This window comes from Ahaetulla prasina, chromosome 7, assembly GCF_028640845.1.
Source record: "Ahaetulla prasina isolate Xishuangbanna chromosome 7, ASM2864084v1, whole genome shotgun sequence".
NCBI lineage: Eukaryota > Metazoa > Chordata > Lepidosauria > Squamata > Colubridae > Ahaetulla > Ahaetulla prasina.
In genome coordinates this window covers 60,544,929-60,571,939 of record NC_080545.1, presented here as the reverse complement: position 1 = coordinate 60,571,939, position 27,011 = coordinate 60,544,929, and the positions used below count along the sequence as shown (strand labels likewise).

The 27,011-nt window shown below is 38.4% G+C and overlaps 1 protein-coding gene across 7 annotated transcripts in view; it reads right to left on the bottom strand.

Annotated features, from left to right (window-relative positions):
- The window catches only part of ELK3 (ETS transcription factor ELK3), a 56,897-nt gene extending 45,029 nt beyond the window's left edge, over positions 1-11,868 (bottom strand). For 5 of the 7 annotated variants that reach the window (XM_058191930.1, XM_058191933.1, XM_058191932.1 and 2 more), the window contains exon 1: positions 11,425-11,868. The gene's annotated coding sequence lies outside the window, so the exon portion shown is untranslated. Of the gene's footprint in view, positions 1-6,020; positions 6,067-11,424 lie in introns of those variants that run through there. The other 2 variants (XM_058191936.1, XM_058191931.1) reach the window with 2 other exon arrangements.
- Between the last annotated feature and the right edge of the window lie 15,143 nt (positions 11,869-27,011).

Below are 27,011 nucleotides of genomic sequence, written 5' to 3'. Positions count from 1 at the left end.
AATCCAAAAAGGATTGTCATTGAAGCTCTGTCCCAATGCCTGGAGGCTTTCAGGGTCTGGTTAGGTAGGAACAGGCTTAGATTCAGTTCCAGCAAAACTAAGTGGCTGTGGACACATTCCAGAGATAAGGCTCTGGATGAGACTGTGCTACTCATTTAGCCCATTCAAACAAAAAGGTGATCTTCCTGTATCCAGTTTCTGCTTGAAAAAAAGGAAGCAACTGTAGCTAGGAGACCTCTGTGTAGTTCCACCTTATGCTCTAGTTACAGCCTCTGCTTTGACCACCTCCCAGTTGGGTTATGGTAATGTCTTCTACTCAGGGGTCAAGAATAGGCATAGGCACCAATTGGTTTGCCATAGGACACCTCCATATTATATACGGCAAACCAACTGGTGCCCATGCCTATTCTTGACCCAATTGATTCATATATATAGATGATTGCTTTCTCCCAATGGTCCCTGCCTATCTATTAATATCTGTGATAGGAGGCTTCCCCTGAGTTCCAACTCTCAGAAATGTCATCTGCAGGAATCTCAGCAACCTTCAGGGTCAGAAAAGTTTTGTTTTCCTCTTAAAGAGTAAATTTTTAGATTTACTTTAATTGTTTCTTGGTGTCTTGATCTTTGATATTATTGCCATTTTATTTTTAATCCTATTGCTGTTTGGAAGTCTATAAAATGTTCAGAGTCAGCAGTCACAATGGAAGCAGTTTGTACAGTACACATTCTACTTTTCACTTATATTAGAAAACAAAGAAGTCACTTATTATTTTGAAATTCTTTTAATATATAAAGTCTTTCTTAATCTTATTGTACAATTTACTGAACAACATGAACACAAATCAGTAAGTGTGTGGGAATATGCATATGTGTGGAGAAAGGGAGAGATTGTAGTTAGATATGGATAAAACAAGTATTAGATAATGTGTTTGGCACGATTGATGTCAGGTTCCAAAAACCATGACCCGTTGACCTGTTCCTCTAAACCGTTTCCTTTATTGTTCCTCACTGATAGACAAAAATGCTTGAGAAAACTGAAGCAGGCTATTTAAACCATTAAACACATATTCTGAGAATGCCTATGGAGTGCCTAGGGAAGAGCTCTCTTAACTCTTTTTCTTCTAAAGTTTCCTGCTTCATGGTTCTCTGAAATGCACTCTGTCCCTCCTGGGAATCTGGACTATATTCTACTACAATTTCAGTATCCACATGGTCACATGATCACAATTGGGGTGGCTGGCATGTATTTATGATGGCTGTACTATCCCAAGATCATGTGATTACTACTTGCAACACTCCCAGCTAGCTTCCAACAAGAAAAATCAAGGGGGGGAAGTCAGATTTGCTTAACAAATCTGACAATTTGTCAACAATTGCAGTGATTAATTTAACAACTGTGGTTAAAAAAAAGGTTGTAAAAATTAGATGTGGATCTCTTAACTTCCTTGCTTAGCAATGGAAATTCTGTTCCCAATTGTGGTTGTAAGTTGAGGACTACCTGTATAATATCAGTGTAGGACTGTAGAATCCTCTGATTCTCTTCTGTGGAGCTTGGCTGAAAAAGCAAATTTAGTTATTTTATTTTATTCCAGTTATGCATACCCCGTCAATGAGCTTACGTTCACATATCTAATGACTCTGCAGCATAGCAGCAGTCCTGGCTCCATTTCGGACCTGGGATTTGGCAGGTGAATGAATGAATGAAGAAACAAAGGCTATAAAAGAAGCAATAGTAGAATAAATGTCCTACAGTACATTTTTGGTTCAGCTATAGAACAAATTATTTGCATACAAAGAACTGGATTCAGTCCTTAGCATGTCCAGGTAAGACTGAGAGAATTGATACCTGATACCTAGACAGGTATAATCATTTAGTGTGGATAATACTGAAATTGGGCCAATAGTGTGGGTTCATATTAGTTCCTCCGAAAGGGGAACTATTTTCACAGAGATTGGTAATTACAAAATTTGCAGCTGTGATATTTTTTGGATTATAAATTAAATGTTCATCTAAGTTTACTAAAATGGACTAGTAGAATATTAAAGATTTTGAGAGGAAGTATTTCTTTACACAGTGTGTAAGTACTTGTGGATATATTACCATAGGTATGTTGCCACTGACTGCTGGTTCAGATGGCTTCCAAGGGGACTAGACAAATTCTCAAGGGACAGATCCACCAGTGGTTACTACCCTCTTTCTCAATCAACAAGAGTATTTCAAAATAGATATTATGGACTCTCATCCACAACTGAACCTCAGAACTGTTTTGGACTATGGTTGTGATAATAATATGGATGTGAAAGTGAAGTTACACCTTTGATTTTTAAAAAAAAATATGTGTGTACTTCATGCAGTTTGGAGCTGCTCATCACCGCTACTGATATTATACTCACAAATTTCCCAACTGTGGTAATCCCTGGTTGCACTGAATTTCATGTAAAGTCCACATACGTACATATATAAGCATACACCAAAGCTACTTAATTAAAACAATAATTTAGTACTGTATAAATTCAAATAACTGTTTCTTGTAACATATGCAGATATTAATTATGCAAGCTTTTAAATGAATGTATTTGGTTTACCAAAATTTTAAACATTTCATCATTATAATTATCCTAAAAGATAATTTCTGTTAATTGCTACAGTTAAACTGTGAACATAAAGTGCATTCAGAAAGTATTCAGATCCCCCTTCACTTTTGTCAATTTTGTTATGTTGCAGCCTGATTCTACAGTTGTTGAAATTCATTTTTTCCTCATTAATTTACACTCATATCCCATAATGACAAAGTGAAAACAGAATTTTAGAAATGTCTGTAAATTTATTAAAAAGAAAAAAACTGAAGTATCACATTGGCATAAGTATTCAGACCCTTCACTCAGCACTTTGTAAAGCACCTTTGGCAGCAATTACAATGAGTCTTTTTGGGTATGATACAAGCAGCTTTGCACACTTGGATTGGGGGATTTTCTGCCACTCTTCCTTGCAAATCCTCTCAAGCTCTGTCAGGTTGTGCTTGTTAGTGGACAGTCATTTTGAGGTCCCTCCAGAGATGTTCAATGAGTGTCAAGTCAGGGTTCTGGCTGGGCCACTCTAGGATATTCAGAGAGTTGTCCCTAAGCCACTCCTGTGTTGTCTTGGCTGTGTACTTAGTATCTTTGTCATGTTGGTAAGTGAACCTTCAGCCCAATCTGGGATCCTGAGTGCAGGTTTTCATTCAGGATATCCTTGTACTTTTCCCCATTCAGCTTTCCCTCAACCCTGATCAGTCTCTCCATTCCAGCTGCTGAAAAACACTCCCATAGCATGATGCTGCCATCACTATGCTTCACTGTTGGGATGATATTGGCAGGTGATGAGTGGTACCTGGTTTTCTCCAGACATAAAAGTTTAGAGTTGAGGCCAAACAGTTCAATTCTCTTGTTCCTCACGATCTGAGAGTTCTCCAGGTACTTTTCTGCAAACTCCAAGCAAGCTTTCAGGTTTGCACTGAAGAGAGGCTTCCGTCTAGCCACTCTGCCATGAAGCCCAGATCGGTGGAGGGCCGCACTGATGGTTGTCCTTCTGGAACTCTGTCCCATCTCTACACAGGATCTCTGGAGCCCAGTCAGAGTGACCCTCGGGTTCTTGGTCACCTCTCATCTTCTCCCCTGATTGCTCAGTTTGACCAGGCAACCAGGAACAGTCTCTCTTGGAAGAGTCCTGGTTTTGCAAAACCTCTTCCATTTGAGAATTATGGAGGCCACTGCAACCTTCAGTGCAGCATAAATTTAATTGTAGTCTTCCCCAGATCTGTGCCTTGCAATAATCCTGTCTCTGAGCTCTGCAGGCAGTTCCTTTGACCTCATGGCTTTTGCTCTGCTACAATATGCACTGTCAGCTGTGAAACCTTCTACAGAGAGATGTGTGCCTGTCCAAATCATGTCCAATCAATTTAATTTACCACAGGTCAACTCCAATCAAGGTGTAGAAACATGTCAGCAGAAATGGCGGGGGGGCACCAGATCTAAATTTCAAGTGTTGTTGCAAAGGGTCTGAATTTATTTATTTATTTATTTATTTATTGATCAAATTTATATACCGCCCTATCTCCCGAAGGACTCAGGGCGGTGTACAGGCATTTAAAAACGCATAAATACAATATAAAAAATATAAAAACAGTTAAAAAACTTATTCTAAAAGCCTGTTAATTTAAAATTAAAAATATAGAATAAAAGCCAATTTAAAAGCCAGTAATTTAAAATTTAGCTCAGCCCTGCACAATTAAATAAATATGTTTTAAGCCCGCGGCGGAAGGTCCGGAGGTCCGAAAGCTGACGAAGACCGGGGGGTAGTTCATCCCAGGGGGGGGGGCCCCCCACAGAGAAGGCCCTCCCCCTGGGCGCCGCCAGACGACATTGCCGCGCTGACGGCACCCTGAGGAGACCCTCTCTGTGAGAGCGCACGGGTCGGTGAGAGATATTCGATAGCAGTAGGCGGTCCCGTAAGTAACCCGGCCCGATGCCATGGAGCGCTTTAAAGGTGGTCACCAGCACCTTGAAGCGCACCCGAAAGCCACAGGTAGCCAGTGCAGCCTGCGCAGGATGGTGTTATACGGGAGCCACGGGGCTCCATCTATCACCCGCAGCCGCATTCTGACTAACTGCAGCCTCCGGATGCCCTTCAAGGGGAGCCCCATGTAGAGAGCATTGCAGTAATCCAGGCGAGACGTCACGAGTGCGTGAGTGACCGTGCATAGGGCATCCCGGTCCAGAAAGGCGCAACTGGCGTACCAGGCGAACCTGGTAGAACGCTCTCCTGGAGACGGCCACAAATGATCTTCTAGAGACAGCCGCTCATCCAGGAGGACGCCTGTTGCGGACCCTTTCCATCGGGGCCAATGACTCGCCACCGATGGTCAGCCGGATTTAGCTGACTGTACCGGGATGCCGCATCCACAGCCACTCTGTCTTGGAGGGATTGAGCTTGAGCCTATTTCTCCCCATCCAGACCCGTCGGCCTCCAGGCACGGGACAGCACTTGAAAGCTTCGTTGGGGTGGTCCGGTGTAGAAAAGTACAGCTGGGTGTCATCCGCATACAGCTGGTACTTCACACGAAACCACTGATGATCTCACCCAGCGGCTTCATGTAGATGTTAAACAGAAGGCGAGAGGATCGACCCCGCGGCACCCACAAGTGAGGCGCCTCGGGGCGACCTCTGCCCCGTCAACACCGACTGCGACCGGTCGGAGAGATAGGAGGAGAACCACCGATAAACGGTGCCTCCCACTCCCAATCCCTCCAACCGGCGCAGCAGGATACCATGGTCGATGGTATCGAAAGCCGCTGAGAGGTCTAATAGGACCAGGGCAGAGGAGCAACCCCTATCCCTGGCCCTCCAGAGATCATCCACCAACGCGACCAAAGCCGTCTCCGTGCTGTAATAATTATGCCAATGTGATATTTCAGTTTTTTATTTTTAATAAATTTACAGACATTTCTAAAATTCTGTTTCCACTTGTCATAATGGGATACTTAATGGGGAAAATGAATTTCAACAACTGCAGAACCAGGCTGCAGCATAACAAAATTGACAAACGTGAAGGGGGGTCTGAATACTTTCTGAATGCACTGTATTTAAAATTCTCAACTCAGCATCAAATTGCCAGACTCAAATTATTCTACAGTCCATCTATATATTTATTGACTATACATACACTTGCATATGGTATATTTAAACATTTTATATCAAAGTCTACCTTTAATTTTCACATACATTCATAATTTGGTGTGTGCTTTCTTTTAATTATACCATTTAATTATTTCATTATGTTTTTATTGTACTTGATATTTAGGGCACCTTAAATCGTTGTAAAAGGGCAAATTATAAATCTATGAATATATTCAACTTAAATATATATATTTACTTATGCAAGTTCATGTGTACCAAAATTATTATTAAAAACATTCTCAAGGGGAAAAATACTTCCAGTAAACATATTTCTATACATGTTATGAGAAATAGCTGAAAGTTACCTTCTACTGCAATATGTGCCTTTGTGCATAGTGAAGAGTAACACTCCTAAGAAGCAATAATAAAATGTTTAAAGGGTTGGCACACAATCCATTGCTGAATGCTAAGATAAATAAGTTTGCATAGAAACCGTTGCATGATATCTTCACTTCATTTAAGACAAACCTATACTAGAATAGAAATCTGTTTTGCAGATGTCCTAAGATACAAAATAGCCTAAAACCACTACCAAAAAAGTCATTTGTTATTCATATATAAAATAGTAGATTTAATAAGGATATTTATGAATCCTTCTTAGTGAAAGAAAGTACTTGTGAACTTTCTTAAATTTTACAAAATGTATTATTGTTTAATCTAACAAATAAAACAGTTTATATCTTTATACAGAATGCATGTTCAAATAATTAACCAATGTCATGAAAGGTTATTTAGAAAAATCCTTACAATATCTTGCCCCCATTACCAAATCATTGCTTTCATTTAAATAATCCCACTACAACATATTCAGTTTTTTTCCCTGTTAGAAAGGAAATTCTGTGAAGTTTCAAAGTTTATCATGTATTTCAAATTCTAAAATCTAGAGTTAAATGTAAACTGTAAATGCTTTCTCCTCAACAGTAATTCAACAGTGACATGATTTTAAATCTGGACTGCAACCTGACTTAAGGTACTGTACTTCCTTTGAGATTTGTGAATTCTTTGGAGTATTTTTAGAGTCAGTTCCTAAATGCTGATACATACTGCAAGAACAGGTAATCCAATAAGAAAAATCAAATTTGTTTTTTAAAAAGGGCAAACTTTCCTTCTTTCTCTTTCTTTATTAATTTATTTATTCATCCCATTTACATATATTTTAGCAACTCTGCATTATCGCAATTTATTTTGATGCTTATCAATGTCCTTTTTTGTATCTTGATGTTCTACTCCAAATTATGACCAATCTTTAGTTGCACACCAATTTTTAAGTCAGCAAAATTCCTAAGATAAAATATGTTCTTGTCTTTTAAGTGTTTCTGAGAAGATTCAAGTATACTAGTTGGTTTCCTCTGAATCAAACCTTCAAACAGAATGAACTCATATAATCATTCAAGACTACAGAATAATTGTGGAAAACAAAGCTGCATTGCTACAGAAAGCTATGACAAATATGTCATTACGGTTTTTTACAGGACTACAATTGACACAGAGGAGGCGGCCAATCTCTTTCTGGAAACCAAACAACACCTGTGCTAAATCTGGCACATAAGATCAATATTTAGTTTGCAAATTTTAGATCAATGTTCACATTTTGAGCATGAGTCAGCTATGGAAATGAAAGGTATTATATTATAAAGCCACGTATTAAATTGGATATGATTTAATTAAAATATATCCTGCAGCAGTTCTACTACAAATTAAAACAAAGACCACCATAGCTAATACAGTTTATTTCTTGCAGGGCAGCCCATGGAAAATTCAGAAATAAGACAACATAGAAAAAATGGAAACTATATTATCTAACCAGCTGATTCACAGCAATAAGATTACAGCTGTACAGCTTAATAGAAGCACTGTACTAAATAGAAGAATCCTAATTATATCCCACAGCATCAATTTAAAAATATTTAAAAATCTTGCAGTATAACTTCCAAATTTATATATAATGAAGAACTGTAAGCAGAAAATAAAACTAAAGTACTCTAGAATGTATACAAAAGAGCCTGCTTCATATTTTTCATCTTTCTGCAACCTAAATTCATAACATATACCGGTAGGTATGTTCACATGTACCTCAAGTAACAGTACAAGCCATAGCTAGCTTCAGTTCACAATTCCATTCTGGAATCATCTGAATGTGTCAACAGAGGGCAAGGCTATATCTATCTATGAACGATCAGATCATTTTTATTTATTTAGTAAATTATTAAATGTATTCAAAATTTGGAACAAAGACTGGAAATCTCTGAAATCAATTACTTGGTGTAAAGATATTTATGGTAGTTGAGAAAACAGTAAGCACCCAGAAAAGTAAACAGAAGGACATGTATCTTCTATACAGAATGTAACACAGTACTCTTACAAGGGAAACTAGCTATATTATGCAAACAATTAAATGAAACAGAAACTGAAAAACATAGAAATCAAACTGTGCATATAATTAACCTGTAAATCGTATCATTTCTGGGACTCAGGAATTATATTTATTTAGCTAATTCATTTGTTATCAAAATTATACAGGCACTCATCTCACAAATGTGAAACTAATTTTTTTTTAAAAAGAACATTGTATTTTCCACTTTCTCTTTCATTTTTGTTTCAAATAGTAGCAAAATCCCACAAAAGGCTACTTTACAGATAATTCCACTTAGATCCCTGGAGCACAAGTATATGATTTATAATGACTTTCAGGATAAGATGTCAAAAATTTCAATTAAAAAAATGAATCTCAAGTTTGAATAAGTTTTTTAAGCAATAAGAAAAAAGCAAGGATCCTGCACTTTTCTGTTCAGGTAGCTAGACAGAGATCAATGTAGAAAATTAATTTATTAATCAACATAGACAGAAGATGCAGTATGGTCTCCTAGGACTTCAGTACTTTTAACATTTAGCTCAGTTACTTTCTTATACCAAAGATTCAAGCTCCAGTTTTAAGACAGTTATAGTTTGGCACCCATCAATTTTCCTGCACCAAATAGGAATTGATCTGCAAACTTCATTTTTGTTCTGTTTTAAGAGTTCCCCACTGCCAAATGAGCTCATGTACCAATTGTTGGCTGTTTTGTCTTTGTCAAAAGCAATTTATTGCTTCCCTGGCAGCTTGCTGTGTGAGGAGAACAAGAAAAAAGAGTAGTCAGCAAAAGGATACCAAAAAGAGAGCATATCACTGCATATTGCCTTTGGCTCTGCTACTACCCACTGCTTGCTTCAATCAATCCACTATTAGCATACAATGCAGCCTCCAGTTGATTGCTTCTACAGGAATGCAGCCCTTAGAGGAAAAAAAGGATGCCCATTCCTGGTAAGATCATAGCTTAAACAGCTAGCTCACTGAAACTCTAATGCAAAGTATTACAAACTCTATGGATGAGATCCATTCTGAGATGCCATATAGCCCCCTGGGATTCTACAAGCAAGCACACTTCTGGGAAGTATAGCCTGTTTCACTTTGGTTGTACATCAGATATCTAAAGCAAAAGCACAAACTTCTTAAAACTTCTTAAAACACTCTCAGAAAAGAGTTTGATGATAATCTCCATATATATTTAATGGGTTTCAAGTTCTGGATTTTTTTTAAAAGGGGGGTTTTGTGCATTAATACAAGCAGAGCTGGAAAAATATCTGGTGCCAGAATGCTCTTTTAGAATATAAAAAAAAGGTTTAAGTTACAATGTACATATTAAAATTTAAAATTCGTTAAAATGGTAACATTGCAATTAAAATATATGTAATTGTGATTAATAGTTTGTAATCAGATTGCTATTTTAAGAAGCATAGGGAGGTTTTAAAAAAGTGAGATCCAAGTGAACATATCTACCCATTATTAAGATAAGCATTTTATTTATCCGTACTGAGATTATCCTCTTACAAACAGTAGTTCATCATGATATGCAGAATGTCATAACTGTACACCGAGCCTTTAAAATCAACAAACCACATTTACAAAACCAAAGCTCTTCTGTTAGGAAAATGAAATGTGTCTGCCGTTCACTTCTCTTTTAAAAAGTCACTGAAGACCTCATGACCAACGCAGCGTGAAATTAGCTTGGTCCAACCCCCCCCCCCCAATTAAATAAAGATGTAACTTGTCTCGTTTTCAACAGTATTGCAGAAAAGGCCGAGAGGGCTTCACAAAACCCTCCTGTGTTAGGGAACGGAAACGCCTAATGAGATTAGTTGGTGTGTGCAGACATTACTTAGCCATGACTAAATGGGCTCCCTTCCTGCGACCAGTGGAAAATTCAGGGAACTTTTTCCTCCTGCAGCATCACGGTCCCTTAACCTTCAGCAAAGCCAGATCCAAAAACAACCCTCCCGCGATATCTCCCCCCCCACCCCTTTCCCTCTCGTAGAACGGGCGGTGTACAAGTTTAAAATGGACGATGGGGTTGCTTAGTGGAAGAAGCGGATGAACGGGAAGGAGCCTGGCTCGCTCCCTTCTTCTCCAGACCACAAAGACAACCGTAAAAGAGCGAATGCATAAACCTGAGAAGGAGAAAAACCACAGAGTTTCTTTGTGAGCTGCAGTGACTCATTTTCAAGATGTTGTCTGCTGCCAGTTTCAAACCGGAAGCGCATGGCAATTAGTCTTGCTGTTTCCAGACAAGCCAGAAACTCTCCCAACGCTCCCCCCCCACCTTCCTCCCAAAGCCCCTTGGAGGTTCTTATTCCTCTCTCTTTGCAGCCCGAAACAATTCAAGCAACTCCCCTAATTTCAAGGAAGTCCAGACCGGTGTACTGCCCCCTCCCCCTCCCCGCCAATCTAAATGCATTGCCTCAACAATTAGCTCGCACCCCCCACCCGGGGCTTCTACAAGCGAGCTATTATCGCCACGAGCCTCGGTAGGTCCCGAACGCACGCAAAAGCGCTCCCTCCCTCCCACGCACACCGGAGTCGGCTCGTGACGCCCGTCGGCGCTCCTTCGGAGTAAAGGCAGCGCCTCCACGAAGCTGTCAAGACGCGCTTTCTCCCCCCCCCCACTCCACCTTTCTACAAGCGCTGACCCCAAAGCTCCTTTCTCCACACAGAAAAACAGGGCCCTCCGCACTCCCGCAGAAGCGCTTGCAGCGAGCGGAGGCAACGCCGGCGCGGAACTCCGACCCCATCCCGCTGGCCACATATTCTACACTCTCCTCCCCGCTTCCGAAGAAGAAAGGTCCTTCTTTGCCTTCCCTGTTGGCCAACGGCAGGTGGAGGCTCCTCGCAGCTCCCTCACCTCATCTCTCTCTGTAGGCTCCAGAGACCCTTCCTGCCCTGGCCCCGGGGTGGGGGGGAGGGGTCCTTAAGTAAGTCGTCCTCATTCCGGCAACCGAGGAATAACGTTTCAGGAGTTTTTGCTGTCCGCCCCCCCGCCCATGCATGCATACATTTAGTGCCAGATGGCACTTCGCCAGCAGCAAGAAAAGTCACCCCAAAACTTTCGCCCCCACTGGCTCCAAACTCACGCGCACACGGCTCGGCTCCCTTCCCCTCGTCTCCCCCTTCCCTGGCCGCCCCAACCGGATGCCGTGCGGCGAGGCAGGGATCCCCCCACCCCCGCTTGGCACGACCCTCCTGGTGTTTTATCGGGAAAAGTAAAGTGCTCCTGCAAGTTATTTTGGAATCGATAAACAGCCCAGAAGCGTTGCGTTGGCATTCGGCTCCCACCTGTCTCCCCCACAGCCCTTTCCTTCGCCTCCAGAGACTCCTCCAACTTTAGAGTTACGTACCCAGCGCCTGGTCTGGTGGGCTTCTCTCCGGTCTCTTCTGGCCGTTTTAAAGAGAGCTGCGTAGAGTCCCCCGGTTTTCCATGCTGACAGTCCTCTAAAACGCTTTGTTGCTCTTGTAATGAGATCCTGATTTTTCCCCCCTTGTTTCTTTCTCCCTTCCACGCACGCCCCCCCCCTTTGCTAGTGTGTGTGCGAATGTGTGTGTGTGAGTGAGAGAGAGAGAGCAGGAAGTTAGAGCAGTCAGACAGAGAGCCGGCTCACTTCCTTTCCTGCATTATTCCCCAGGCGGTTTGCAGTCTGTGTAAACAGGCTTTTCCTCCCTTCTCCCCTCTCTGGCCACTTATGTGCAGGCAGCATTGCTGTAATATAAGACACACGCAGTGTAAAGCCGTAACGGGACTCGGCCTCACACACAAACCAAGGAACTCCAGCAGTTCCCTCTGACCTCCACCTCTTCCTGTTCTGCACCCCCGGGGAGGAGCTTCAAGCCAGACCTACAATTTTGCTCATCAGCCTTAGCTACTTGAAACAAGGCAGCTTTAAAATAAAAACAGAATAAACACAGACAACATCCAGCTCTGAGTGATCCAACTATTTTTCTGGCCTTAAGAGAAGGAAATTGCAAACAACTTTCATATACATGGTTAAAAGTTGTTTGACTTGATTGCATGATAGACTAAAATATGAAAGTCCATAGAATGCATTGATTATACTCCATGTATACAGTGCATGTAGCAATATTCCTACCGATGGAGTTAAACAGTTAGAGAAACATCAAATTCTGTTCTTCAGATTTTGTCAATCGTGTTCACTGTTCTAATAATTCTTCTGACATTTAGAAATACTTGGTACTTCTAAAATACAATTTTAGAAAAATCCAAACACGACATTTTATTTGCAATAATCACTATCACAATTCCACACTATTCCAGTGTGGAAGTGACAGTCTAACATATAGGCTTTGCTGGGATTTAAAAGAGTATTTGTGTATAGAATTGTAAACTCGTTTCTTGATTAATTTTAAATAATCTGTATTGCACTTCTCACCCAAAAAGTTTTCTAAAGCGGTTTATAGATCAATAAATAAAACATAGTCTCTGCTCTCAGACTTACACCTGAAAAATGTTCATAAGAAAAGGAAACAATGATAGGGAGAGATAAAATGTTTCATTCAGTCAGAACACAGTAATCAAATGAGCAGAAAACTACCAACTGGAAACATTAACAACAAAGCTACCAAAGAGAATATACTGCATACATGAGTGAACAATTGGCAAGCTAGTCGAACATCACCTCAAAAATGAGATGATAAAAAAGTTAAATAGAAAAGTTAAGAGGGCCAAAATTCTACAAAATATTTTGAGGAATGTGACTTGTGCTACAATTGAAACTCAGCTTGAACCCACACCACAGATTAGGAAGATCTAATGAAGTCCAAGAAGGTGCCAGCATGAATTTCTTTTGTTAAAAAATGGAAATACTGTACAAATTAGTAGAATGGGAACAAATGCAATCCTAGGCAAAGTAAAATATAGAGGGTATTCCATAAGAATTAAAAATATTTAGTCCAACAATATTTTTAAAAGAAATAAAAGACAAATAGTAGCAGGGAAGATAGACTACATGCTAATGAGAGTGTAGCAGTGCTAAAAGTGATTTGAAGATTGCAGGAATGGTGAATTATTTACATATATATTATTTCTTAAAAGATATACAATATATATTTTCTCAGTCTGAGATAATGGAATAAATAGAAAAAATGTGTAAATTAAAGAACTTAATATACTTAACAATATACTGCAGGGTACAAGTGGAAAATAGCCAGTGTTTACATTTGATTTTTTAAAAAATGGAGACAAAATTGGGAAACAACAAATTAGTTTAATAGCTTTTGGTAAATTAGTAGAAAACATTAAACACTACATTATTGGACAAACAGAAAAGTTAGACTTATTGAAGAAGAATCAGAATGCCTTCATTCATGTATCAGCAACCAACAGACAGAGGAAGTGTAGAGAACATTACATACAGAGAATTGATAAACAAATTAATAATTTGTTATTATTAATACCAAATTAATAATAATTTGTTTATTAAATAAAAGCTACCGGTACAAATAACTTGTGCCATTGGTTTCTCCCTTATTATCATATGACTGTTGTACCTATCTGTTTCTTCATAATCTGCATCTGAATTTTCTGGTTGTAAAATTGAAGCAAAGTAAAGAAACCTGTATTTGTTTTAGTTCCCTCTGGAAGAAACCCTTACTTCTTTTTACAACATGGCAAGCCAATTTTTACAGTACAACGGACAGCTCATTATCCACGCCAGGATGCAGAAGGAACTAGGAAGTACAGAGTATTTGCAGCTAAGCTCTAACTTTGACTTGTTATGCCATCCAAAGGTAGCCATTAATACCAACTTTCAAACTAATTTTTTTCAAGTTCTTCAGTAAACAATCTAAATAAACTCAGGAGTCATGGAATAAAACAGCAATTGTTGCTGTTGTTTTCTCCTTGGATGAACGTGTTTCCTCCAGGGAAATGTGGCCAAAGCCACATACCAGCAATAGGTAGGGCTACAGCAAAAAAAAAACAGAGGTAGAAATAAACATGAATACATGTATCCATTCATTCCACTTCCTCTGTGATACAGCAGTAGGGGATTTCTAGTTTAGAAAAGGTAAGCAATGGGAAAATGTAATAGTGGTTCACATAATTACAGAGCACATGAAAAAGTGAGTTGAAGATCATTTCTATTTCTTTCATAATGCAAGGAGTTATCTAATGAAACCTGAATGGCAGGAGATTAAGGACAGATAAAATAATATATTCCTTTGCAAAATTCAAATTTAAACTATGGAGTTATCACAACATTATCATCTTAAAGATTTGTGTTCTTACATTGCTCTTATCTAAAGTTTATTTAACTAGTGTTTACTGAGTAAGTCACTAACTGGATGTGCTCACTCATCATAGCAATGTTATTCCAATACCACAATATCTACATTCATTCAATTGGTCTTCATTTATGGTTATTTACAGTCAAGGGTTATAGGACTGCAGTTTTCTTTAAAGAATTAACAAACTACAAATCATCCAGAAACTATGTGGTGCACAGTAATGGGGGACCCTAGATCTGCCCATGTAACACCTCTGTTGCACAAGCTGCACTGGCTTCCAGGTTTTTTTTCCCAGATGGAATTCAAGGTTCTGGTCATCACCTTTAAAGCTCTATATATCATAGGCCAGGTTATTTGTGGAATCATTTTTCCCTGCAAAGGAAAATAGAGTGGACATGCTCCTAGTCACTTCCCTTAAATATTGCCATCTGATGGGAGCTAGGAAGCATGTTTTTTTTCGGTGGCAGCCCCTGGCTTATGGAACACTCTGCCCCTTGAACTTTGGCAGGCCCCTCTTCTCCTAGCCTTCCATAAAGCTTTGAAGACCTACCTTTCCTCCAAGCACTGGGATAAAATGAAGTGATTTGGCACCAGCTTTTTGTTGTTCTTAATGTGTTTAGTTTTATACTGTTAATATGGCTTTTATGCTGTTTTAATTGGGAGTTCCCCAGAGCTGGTTTTAAAATGGGCAGATAGATAGATAGATAGATAGATAGATAGATAGATAGATAGATAGATAGATAGATAGATAGATAAAGAATCAGATAGGTATTACTACATTTGCAGATTCAAAGTACTTTCTGGAAGAAAAAAACCCTTCTTTCTGTTCCTATTCTGTCCTTTCTGACCTTTCACTTACACTACATAAATAAGGTATTAACAGGAAAATATAGTAATTTGTGTCTCACCTTGAAATCTGTACAAAAGATTGTCAAGCTCACTCACAGATTTCTTGGTTTTCCTGCTTCTAGTGGCCAACAAACAATGAATTCCTAGTTCCTGGATATATAGGACATAGTCAGTTGTAAGTTGTAGAAGGCAATAATTTGTGTCCTTATTTACCATTATTGACTTGACTTCCCCTCCCCCCCAAAGTGATTGCAAAAAGATTATGTTTCTAAAAAACAGGAGGAACATAAATCCAGCATTGATGAAGTCACCTTCCATTAAGCATGTCCAAAAGAAGCTCTTTAGAGCAAAAATGGACAGCTTCTGAAGGGCTCCCAGATTTCAGCAGCACTGCAAAGGTCTGCAGTGATACAATAGAAAAGTCTGTGGGAGAGGAGGGGTTGTTGCAGAAGTGTTAATGAAGGGAAGCAGGTCAGGAAACCTCTCATGGGCCAGCTGCTATCATTCCAACTCTTTAAAAACTCATCAAAACAGCCGAAAATTGCAGTTGGAAAAATCCAGCCATTATTCTGATGAATTGCAATAGCATGATCCTGGGATACTTTGGGATCTGTGAATTCTTTATTCTGCTTTCGACAGAGAGAGGGAAAATAAAATATATTGAACTGGGAGAAACAGAATGAAGCAATTCAAATAGTACTTCTTTATTATGATGATTTCAGCTCTTTTGTGACCAGATTCTGCTAGGAAAACATTTTGCTGATAACCACACTTTGAAAAACATGGTTCCAGGAAATTCATAGCAGTTCATAGATATGTGCTTCATTGCATTGCTGCAGGTTTTTAAGTATCATTCAGAATTTAATAATCTGAAGCCCAAGACTTAGCAGTGACAAACCTTTTCTATCTAATGACTATTTTAGGAACACTGAAAATTATTGATAAATGGAATGATTATTACTATCTGTGTATTCCTAGCTGGGACACACAAGCACAGAGCACAGGAATGTACTGTAATCCTCAAGCGCCACTTACAAAAAGAGAGACAAATAGTTACAAGTAGTAATCCTTCTACCCCATGTGCAAGCATAATTTCTGCAGGTTTATTTTAAGCTCTGTCTCCCCAAATACAGGCTTTATTTTTTAAAATCTCCTCACATTTTTTGCAGCTGACAGTGGAATCTACAGTAGCACTACAATCTGGCATATGCAGTATAAACATTATTTACAGATGTTCTTCTTTAACACGTTTAGTAAATGCATTTTAACTTGCTAACTTTATAGGTAAAATATAATGGTTTATATTGAAATACTTATCAAGCAAGAGGAAATCTAATGACCTGCTGGTAATTTTTGGCTACTGTTTATGTTTGAACTTTTCTCTTTCTTCCTGTAGAAACTTCCGTATCCTCTTCCTGTGTCCTACAAAAGACTGTACAATTCTTGAAAAAATGCAGCATAGGCAGAACTCCACCTTTCTCCTTCCTGCAAGGATATCCTTTTCCTTGTAGAATTGTTAGGAATGTTCCTATCAAAATATTTGTTCATTAGTTTTCCTCTGTACATTTCTGAATTTATAAATCTGTGCAGTTAAATGTATTTGCAAGCAAAGTATTCATTACTTCACAATGAAATTTTCTCACAGAGATATAGTCTAAATCTGTTTCAAACCGTTCCAAGGTTTTATCAAGAAGAAGACCAAGAAAAATAGTGAAGAGTTATATTTCATTGGTTGAATGAATTAACAGGAAAGAGTGGGATTTATCTGTCCAACAGCAGAGTAATACTGTATAGATTTATCAGATACAAGCTGAAATTTTTGACTGTCTCATTTTCTCTCCAAATTCAGTAATATTTATCAAGGTATGACATTTCCAAATATAACTTGAACTTTCTGCACATGCAAAAGAGCATCCAGAATTAGGAATCATAAAAATACAATTACAGTTTCAATGCTACACTTAACACATAAAACAGAGATAGTATTCTTCCTAATTGCAACCAGTGCTTAAGATAACTATTGGCTCAGTTTCCAAGTTGTTCTCTTTTTCATCTTACAACTCAAAATAGCACAATTCTGCACAGTAAAAAATCCATAAAGTAAATTCTAAAACAGAAAAAGGATCTCTTTAATTGCCTAGCTGATGCAGATTTATTCCATGCACATTTCACATAGTAGGACTTGCTCTTTTTCATTTTTTGCATTGCTTTCAATTTACAGAATATTAAGAAATCAGAAATAGACCTTAAATTATACCAAAACCAAAAATAAATGCAGAACAAATATAAATATATGACAAAATAACTATTTTACATTAAACTTTGATCATAGAGAAAGATTTTTGCCTTAATATTTATTTATTTATTTATTGTTTCAATTTCTATACCGCCCTTCTCCCAAAGGACTCAGGGCGGTTTACAGCCAAAGTAAAGACAGTTAGTACAATTTTTAGGACCAGTTTAAAAGGAAAATTTAGAGTTGGTTGAAGAACTTAAAACCAATAAAACCCCTTATTAAAACCCCACTTGGCCAGTCCTGCACGGTGAAACAAAAATGTTTTCAGCTCGCGTCGAAAGGTCCGAAGATCAGGGAGTTGACGGATACCTGGTGGTAACTTGTTCCAGAGGGTTGGTGCCCCCACAGAGAAGGCCCTCCCCCTGGGCGCCGCCAGCCGACATTGACTGGCCAACGGCACCCTGAGGAGAACCTCCCTATGGGAGCGCACTGGTCGATGGGAGGTCACCGTTAGTAGCAGGCGGTCCCATAAGTAAGCCGCTCCTATGCCATGGAGCACTTTGAAGGTGGTAACTAACACCTTGAATTGTACCCGAAAGACCACCGGAAGCCAGTGCAGCCTGCGCAGGAGAGTGTTATATGGGAGCAACGAGTCGCTCTGTCTATCACCCGCTCGGCCGCATTCTGAACTAATTGGAATCTTCGGGTGCTCTTCAAGGGAAGCCCCATGTAGAGAGCATTGCAATAGTCCAGACGAGAAGTGACGAGGGCGTGAGTGTGCACAAGGAATCCCGGTGCAAGAAGGGACACAACTGGCGTATCAGGTGGACCTGGTAAAAAGCTCCTCTGGCAACGGCCGTCAAATGCTCTTCCAACAACAGTCGTGCATCCAGAAGGACGCCCAGATTGCGGACCTTCTCTATGGAGGCCAATGACTCGTCCCCCACAGACAGCGATGGCCTCAGCTGATTATACCGGGATGCCGGCATCCACAGCCACTCAGTCTTGGCGGGGTTGAGTCGAAGCCTGTTTTTCCCCATCCAGACCCGCACGGCCTCCAGACAACGGGACATCACCTCAACGGCTTCACTGGGGTGGTTGGGAGTGGAAATGTACAACTGCGTATCATCAGTGTACAGATGACATCGCACCCCAAAACCACGGATGATCTTGCCCAACAGCTTCATATAGATATTGAACAGGAGAGGCGAAAGAACCGACCCCTGGGGCACCCCACATAAGAGGCGCCTCGCGGTCGATCTCTGCCCCCCTGCCAACACTGTCTGCGACCAGTCAGAGAGGAAGGAGGAGAACCACCGAAAAACGGTGCCCCCCACTCCCAGCCCTCCTAGTCGCCGCAGCAAGATACCATGGTCGATGGTATCAAAAGCTGCTGAAAGATCTAATAGGACCAGGACAGAAGAACAGCCTCTGTCCCGAGCCCTCCAGAGATCATCCACCAACGCGACCAAAGCCGTTTCAGTGCTGTACCCAGGCTGGAAGCCGGGTATATAAAAGAAGCTCACAGTTAGAAGGTGACCTATATCATCAAGCAGAATATTTCTGTCAAAATAATTTTGCCAATGGCCCATGAATCAAAGAATCATAATTAAGTTTCAAAATTTTTACATCAAATCAAATAAAACTTTATCATGGTCAAAGACCAGCATAAACATCATATCAGCATGCTATCCAAAGGACTACACAGGAGAAGCTGAATATCATTTTTGTCAAGTTGTCACTTAACTTATGTACAGAATGTAAAGGGCAGTTGTCTTAGTTTATTACACAAGTGACAACAAGGTAACTTCTTGCTTAGAATCAACTAACCTGCTTAATAATGAAAAAAATAGTGAAAAAATCTTCAGAACTCTTATGCGGACTGGGTATTAATCGGAAGGGCTGGTAATGAAAAGAAATGGAATCTAATACTAGAGATCACAGTGATCTTCAGATGCCCTGCACAATGTGCTTACATAGGTAAATTTTATAGGACTGGATCAATTTCATACTAATTCACCAATATTTCAAATGGAGGCATATTTGGAGTAAGTTGAAAAAGACCAGAACATTTTTTTATGGTTGACACTTAACAGAAACATACTAAGCCATGAATCTTTAACCATCATCTATTCAGTAAGCAACAAAAACTTGAGTTTTTACAAAGTCAAATCATGAATCATGATTTAAAAACCATAACAATCTGAATTTTCACTGCATACAACCAACCAACAAAACAAATCACTTTCTGGCTTGGTACGCTGTATAATTTCAGTTGAGGTTGCCCCAGTTCTTAGAAACTTTCCAGGTTGAAAACACAAACAGATGGTGAGAGTTGGTTAAATGTGATTTTAACTTATTTTTTTTTTATTAGTATTATCTGTCCAGGAAAACAGAATGACTTAAAGTCACCTAAAGCAAAAATAGTTATTCTATACCACAGCAGATAATATATAAGAAAGAACAAATTACAGCAACTTGTAAAATTGGGGGAAAAAAGAGAGAAAACAGAAAACAAATAGTCATCAAGCCGTTTGACATTCATAATATTTGACAACTTAAATTTAAATTTATAAACTTTAAATTTAAATTTATATAAATAAAATTTATTATAAATAAATTTATTATAAATAAAATTTAAATTTATAAACTGCCAACTAAAATAGTCAAATTAATCAGCTCTTACTTAATTCTACAATTTCATAAAATTTAGCTACATTAAGAATTATTTTTAAGAACTGACAAAAAATAATGGGCACAAATTAAGCTCTTAATCAGGAAATGATTTTATCAGGGGAACTAACAGCAGCCTATCCCATTAGAAATCACAATGAAGCAGATTATGAACTAACAATTTCACTATTCCAAATCCACAATGACAGTTACTATTAACACATGAAAAACCAGTTCAGAATTTGCTGGGTTCTCGCTTGAAGATAAGATGTCTAGGTACAGAAACACAAAGGTTCAGTGACATTTTAGCACAACAGGCTACTCATAATTACATTCAGCCACATTAAAGAACCTGGAATGTAACACAGATCCATATTCTGCAGTCTACATCTAAAACATAAATTATACCAGGAGAAACACATGGAATTTCAACACTACCAACATTACTCCCATTTTCCATAGATTCTTTTCCTACAGGAAAAGATACAGCCAGTATTCTCCTCCTAATGATGACACAACACTGCATTTGTTTGGTATCATGCTATTTTTTTTTTTGTTTACATTTATACCCCGCCCTTCTCTGAAGACTCAGGGCGGCTTACAGTGTATAAGGCAATAGTCTCATTCTATTTGTATATTTTTACAAAGTCAACTTATTGCCCCCCCAACAATCTGGGTCCTCATTTTACCTACCTTATAAAAGATGGAAGGCTGAGTCAACCTTGGGCCGGGCTCGAACCTGCAGTAATTGCAGGCTACTGTGTTCTTAATAACAGGCTTTACCAGCGTGAGCTAAACCGGCCCTATTCTACCACTATTTCTAGTTTATGATGAAAATGTACTGCTATGTTCTAATAGCAGATAATATGAAAAGTGACCAAAAAGATTACTTCACATAGTACATAATTTTACAACAGCAGAAATATCCCAACTTCCTTGAAGTTATTTATGTATTATAAGATTTACACTGAGTTCAAGAATTAAGTAGTGACCATGTGTGAAATAGTTTCTGCTAATCAAATTCATAGAAATAATGTTTGATAATGGTAGTGCGTAAAACTACTTTTTAAATGAAGCAGATAGCATGTTTCTTTGCTAGATTAAACAATGAAATTTTAGTTTATTTCTATACATGTATGAAACTACATAGAAGAGATGTATATAGACATTTATATGCAACCAGCAAGTTTTTTAAAAAATGGTGTCAAATGTAAACATGAAGAATAGCCAACACTCCAGAAGATAGGCTTAAGATACAGAAGGATCTTGACCGCTATCTAACAAAATGAAATTCAACAGTGAAAAAAGTAAGGTTCTACATTTAGGCAAGAAAAACAAAATGCATAGGTACAGTATATGTGGTACCTTGCTCAATAGTTGTAACTGTGAGAGGGATCTTGGAGTCCTAGTGGACAACCATTTAGATATGAGCCAGAAGTGTGAAGCAGCTGCCAAAAAAGTTCTAGGGTGCATAAATAGAGGGATAGAATCAAGATCACATGAAGTGTTAATACCACTTTATAATGCCTTGGTAAGGCCATACTTGGAATACTGCATCCAGTTCTGGTCAGCACAATGTAAAAAAGATGTTAAGACTCCAGAAAGAGTGCAAAGAAGAGCAACAAAGATAATTAGGGGACTGGAGGCTAAAATGTATAAAGAATGGTTGCTGGAACTGGGTATGTCTAGTTTAATGAAAAGAAGGACTAGGGGAGACATGATAGCAGTGTTCCAATACCTCAGCAGCTGCACAAAGAAGAGGGAGTCAAGCTATTTTCCAAAGCACCTGAGGGTAGGACAAGACACAATGGGTGGAAACTAATCAAAGAGAGAAGCAACTTAGAACTAAGGAGAAATTTCCTGACAGAATAATTAATCAGTGGAACAACTTGCCTCCAGAAGTTGTAAATACTCCAACACTGGAGCATTTAAAGGAGAGATTGGATAACCATTTGTCTGAAATGCTATGTCTCCTTCTACTTCTTACTAGTTGAACATGCTGTAGCCTACCTCTGAAATTTATTTGTATTCCTAATTAATGCAATCTCTTCTGAATCTTTAGTAGAATTATATATTAGCCTAGCCAGTGCTTTAGATATTAATCCACAAAAACTGCAGACCAAGAGGAAAACTAATAATTTGCCAGACATGAACTTTTATAATCATATTAAAACAAACCTGCTGTTTTACAATTTACTTTCTCTTTTTTCATCAGTTATCAAGGCTACAATAAATTGAATGTATATTAGATTTAATTGGATGAGTTAAAAACCTAGCAATTTTCATGTCTCTTGGGGTGATCTGCTCAAGGATAATGAGTGGAAGGGAAGGGAATAATACTGTCCTCCTAGAATAGCCTGGCTAAAATTTCTAAGGCAGCACATGATTCCCTCTAAACTAATTTTAATTGTTAAATTTGGATTTTTCTTGGGCAGATGTCTAATTCTGCAATCACACTCAGTTGCATACAAAAGTTTAAGCACTCCTGGTCAAATTGTTTCAGTGAATCCCCAAATCAACAGAAATTGATTCCACTCTACATGGTACAAAGAAAAACATGACACCTTGCTGCAAATTTGACTATTATTTTACTGTATATAATTTGACTATACAAATATGTGCATTATTATATGTGTATTAAAATATGTGCATATATGTTTATAGAATAAAAAAATAATGAATATGGCTACAAATCATTAAGTACTCTTTTATTTGAACCTGAATCTATATACTACTAAAACCCTATGTCTGTTTGTTTGTAACAGATTTTAACAGAGAAGTATTTATCTTACCCTCACTGCATCTTTAATCTCCAATAAAGAGGACAAGGGCATCTGACATCTGTTTAAAAAGCCAAAATATTTTTTTGGCCTTTTGATACAACCCACTTGGAATTGGGAGATTAGTGCCATTTTCAATTTTGCCTCAGTCTGCAACATGAGATGTCTCTGATCATTCTAAAATCTGGAAGTTTTATTTGTGATGAAAGATAAGGGTACACAATCCATAGTTAGTTATTTAAATTATCACATAAAAGTACATTTGTAGAAATACCACTTTTGATGAAGGATTATATGCTGGTCATATTGAAACTGATTGTCTCCCATGAAGATGCATAACAGAATAATAGAGTTGGAAGGGACCTTGGAGGTCTTCTAGTCCTCCTCAGGCAGGAGACCCTGTACTATTCTGACAAATGGCTGTCCAATCTCTTCTTCAAAACCTCCAGTGATAGTAAGAGGAAACCACAGGCAGGTAAGGAAATATATGAGTTAGGAGGAAAATGAGAACTTGGAGCCAACGACAGCCTCATCATTACTTCTTCTCAGAAAAAAATGGTCAATGAGGAGAGAAAAAAATGAGTGGAGCATTGAATGTGAAATGCATTGTTAATGAACGATGCCAATCATTTACAATTGTACAAAGATTTTTGGATTCTGATGGTCCAGGGAAGAAATGTGTAATTAAGTACCATCAGCATATTGATGATAGTTAATCCCAGGCTAACAGATTGCCTCCCCTCATAGTTTCATTTAGATGTTAAAGAGGAGCAAGAAAAGACATGATCTTTATGTCATGTCTAAATACATCACCACCCAGTCACATTATAGGGGACATGGTTGGCATAGAAATTTTATAAATAATAATAATGAACACCATTGGCATTGACAAATTCATCGTCAGTCAATTGCAAAAGACAGCTTTACTCAGAACAGCTTACATCCTGCAGCGATACTTCTAACACCATAAAACATCCATATCTGCTTATCCCAGATTCTTGGGAAGGACTCAATAGGCGGACAAAAATGCCAAATCGAGACTGACTATCTGGCTAACTATGCGACGAAGCATAATACAGTAAGGTAAAAATTGTGATTCATATACTGTTTTATTTGTCACAAGCTTCATTTAAATACAAAGAGCCACGTGACATAAATAACAAAAAGTAAATTTTAAAATACATTTTTGTAGTTATTGATTAAACTATAAACTTTTTAAAGGAAGTGAAACTGCCCATGCTGGAAAAATAAATGCTGAAACTGTAAATACTTACAAATATTTTTTTAATTTTTTTTTATTAATTTGAATTTATATCCCACTCTTCTCCGAAGACTCAGGGGGGCTTACACTGTGTTAAGCAATAGTCTTCATCCATTTGTATATTATGTACAAAGTCAACTTTTATTGCCCCCAACAATCTGGGTCTTTTTCATATAAGTATACAATACTTTTTTATATAAGTATAAATATTATTATTTATAAAAGTATAAGTATTCTTTATATAAATGCTTATATATTTTCTAACCGAACAGTATTTATATGCTTATGTACAGTAAATAGTATTTATATACTATATAAAAGTATTTATATAAATCATCAAATAAACACTTGCATATTTTTAACCAAGCAAGCTGGTAGATTTTACCCTATTAAAACCTATTTCCCCTTATTCAGAACCCACCAGAAATCTTGCAATTTTATCTAAGTATGGTAACTCTTCTGTTATGTCTATACGCTTCTTAAATTCTCCTATCTGTGAACTGAAACACAGCAAGAATTTCATGGAACAGTATCTTGCATAACTGTCATGTCGAGAGAAGCATTTTTAAAATATTTGCTGTAGGAGTCCATAAGTTTTAGTTTCCTTAAAGCAAGCCCAATGGGACTTTGTTCTTGGAATAAATGGTACTGCATGTAAAGATATAATTATACAGACATCTTTGTTTGGCTCACATTGGTCTTTGCTAATGTTAGAAGCACTTATTCTGTGGGTAGGACAGGAGCAATATCTACTGCCTAGAAGCACTAGACAGACAAACAAGATGAATATTTAAGGTTTTTTTTAAAAGAATCTGTAAACCACAATTGCTGATAGATGGTAAGTTGCTTTTGGTCTAGATGGAATGAAGGCACAATTTCAATTTATTTTGAAAGAAGCAGTATCTCTTTCATAGAGTGTCTTACTAACTTTAAAAAAGTAACAAAAAATATCCCATAAGTCAGCTGATCAGGAAATGGAGCTGAATCCAGAGAGTTGAAATGTGACACCACAAAAAACACCAAGATTGCATTCCCCAAGGGCAGCCTTTCTGTTTCTCACCATATATCCCCATACTTGTCACATTAATATGTAGTGACCCACATCAAGCCACCACTTAGATCCCAATTTCCCCCAGCCCAGACTTCCTGATATCACCCCCAAAAAGAGAAATCCTACAGTTCACCATTAGGCACATAGGATGGTGATGGTGTCTGAGTCCATGCCACTTTAACACTTGCTCTCAACACCAGGGAATGGTTACCTTTACCAATTCATCCATCTGCCACCATCCCTAAGCCATTCTAGGCAGACTGATTAGGGGTTGTGTTGCTCTCTCTACAACATATAGGACCCACTCCTTCCCTCCCCATCTGCTCTCTTACATAGGGAAGACCACTCACTACCCACAACCCACAACTATCTATAGCTATTGATCCATCAGATGGTGAAATCCTGACAGCAAAGATCAACCAACCACAACACGATTGCCATGCTATTCTTGCATACCTGAAGATGAAGACAATAAGACATCTCCAGCAAAGGGATCTTCTGCTGCTGCTAAACCTTGATTCAGGCACCCCAGTTCATACTCCCCATCTTCTAAATTTTGCTAAGCCCTCCATTGAAGAGATCACAAAAAGCACTGGTGCATTTCCTCTGCATAATCCAGCTAGGCACCACCAGAAAGCAATGTTAGCTACATGTAACTGTATTGCACTGTTGCCAGACAAATGAGTGTCACTGCTCCTGCACCTGGAGTGGCCTCCCAAAGTCCAGCCACTACCATCAGGCAAAGTGTTCCCATTGGCAATACTACTGCCACCAAGGCTTCCATTGCCATTGCTAAGACTTGTGTCTTGCTCACTATCTATCCAGCCTTTGGCCATTCATCACCACAAAACAGTGAAGCATTGGCAAACACAGTCCACCAAGCCTTATCCAGAGTGCTCTCTGCACAGCTCATATTGCCAATGGTAATTTGTGGGACTGAAAATATGCACAGCTCTCTTCCTTTACAGCCCATGGCCCAGAGGGGACTCCAAATCCTACAGTCCAGGTCATCCTACTCAGGATCCAACTCTTAACAATCCAGCTGTACCAAGAGGCAGCAAACAGGTTGGCTCTGAAGCCTCCAAGAAACCAACATACTTCTCATCATCTATAAAAAAAAAATCCACAGAAGTCCATACTACAACTTCTACTCTCTGTCATGTTTAAAAATATATACTCTGTTTTAGCTTTTATAAGGCACTAAAGACCTAGTTGTTTCCTCAGACATTTGGGTCAGGTGGTTCTGTGTTTTAATCCTTGCAAGCTGCACAGTCACTTGTGTGAGATTGGCAGCTATCTAAATCATATACATCGATCAAATTAAGTAAAGTTCTTAAGATACCAATTCTTCAGTGTAAGGTAAGGGCAAAGGCATCTGATAAATTGTTTGCCTTTTCTGTAGCTTCATTGGTTCCATTGCTATTGCTGGTCACTTGGCTTCTGTTCAGATTAATAACATCAACTCTCTTTTTTTTTTATTTTGTCACAACAGTATATACAATCATCAATATAAACAATAATTCATCATGAGAGAAAAAGTATATATAAGTAAAAGTATAAGTAAAAGTATGCATATAATACTATAATGAAGAGAAATAGGACAGGAACGGTAGGTACTTTTGTGCTCTTATGCACGCCCCTTAGCTCTTATGCACGCCCCTTATCCCAACAGATGTGCTCTTTGTATTCATAACAAAATTTCTGGTAACGTTGAATAGCTCAAAATATAACAAAAACATTACAGGATGATGGTGTGGAACATATTCCACACAAAATATAATAAATAATATCTAATTTAGAAAAAAAAAACTGATGGCAAAATGGGAAAAATATCT